This window comes from Condylura cristata, unplaced genomic scaffold, assembly GCF_000260355.1.
Source record: "Condylura cristata isolate star-nosed mole 26May11 unplaced genomic scaffold, ConCri1.0 scaffold00008, whole genome shotgun sequence".
NCBI classification, from domain to species: Eukaryota; Metazoa; Chordata; class Mammalia; order Eulipotyphla; family Talpidae; genus Condylura; species Condylura cristata.
Window position 1 is genome coordinate 62,641,097 of NW_004567109.1, and position 1,291 is coordinate 62,642,387.

At 36.4% G+C, this 1,291-nt stretch overlaps 1 pseudogene; it reads left to right on the forward strand.

Moving 5' to 3' along the window:
* LOC101632256 overlaps positions 1-297 on the forward strand; it is a 9,582-nt pseudogene extending 9,285 nt beyond the window's left edge.
* The last annotated feature ends 994 nt before the right edge of the window (positions 298-1,291 follow it).

Here is a 1,291-nt window from a genome sequence, read left to right on the forward strand (position 1 = left end):
TAGGGTTCAACTCAAGATGAACCATAAATAATTAAAGTATCTCTGCTTTACTATTTATTTTTAAAACGTCATGTGGATCTGGAAGAGGCAGCACATTGAATCTGTAAAAGATTTTAGAGCACGTGGCCATTTTCTAAGCTCAAAGTGGTAATAAAGTACCACTTTTAACTTTCAAACAGTAGGAATAGATATGAGATCATGTTTGAAAAAAAGGCGCTAGTAAGCAAAGTATGTCATGATCTCATTCAATTTTTCAGTGCATACTTTGAGAAATTGACTCATAGGGAGGAAAGGTGACTAGTGACTTGCCCAAAGTCACCATTTGTAACAAAGCTGGGTCAAGGAAAGTGGGGGTGGGGTTGGGTGGGGTGGGGGGCAAAGTGGGGAAGTGGGGCTCATAGTCTAGGGTAAAGCACCATGGATGTTTTGGTGGTGGGTGTGGTGATAGACATCTGCAGAGGTATAAACCTGTTCCCCTAAATCACATCAGTTGTTGCAAACCAGTGGTGCCTAAGTTCACCAGGCTTCCTGTACCAGGCATTTATAAAATGTCAGGTGCCATAAAATAGACAAAAAAAAATGTTAACAATGAACAGCACTAGAAAAAAGTGTGAAACATCACTAATAAAGGACACATGTTAAATTAGTAAAAATGAGTAAGACAAACAAAACACAATGCTCACAGGACTATGAGAAAATAAATATATTTCTACATTGGGAGTGCACAATCAACATATAATTTTTCCAGACAGAAATTTAGCAATAGCTGACAAGAAACATAAAAATGATCATATTCTCAACCTGAGTAATATCACATTTGGGAATACATCTCAAAGAGAGGATTCAAAAGAGAGGAGAACAGAGATGATTACAGCCAAACACTATGTTATGGTCAGAATCTAAAAACAATCCACATGCTCCCCCATGGGACAAAGGCTTACTAGAAATAGGCCCTAGTGGAACAACACAATATTATTACATTACCATCGGGAATATCAACAAGAGGATCTTGTAGAAATGTGGTTAGAACCCTATTAAATAAGGATAAACAAAAGACAACTGAATCCCAAGAGACACATACAGAGGATTGACAGCTAATGTGTATGTAGCTGAACAATGCGTATGTAGGTGCCAAAACAAAAAATAAAATGGCAGATGTAAATACAAATGCATTAATAATATTAACTGTGAATGTATTAATCCAATCAGTAAAGATTATAGACTAGGTTGAAAAAAACAAGGTCCATCTATGTGTTCACTCTAGGAATCGTGCTTTATTTATATAAACAAA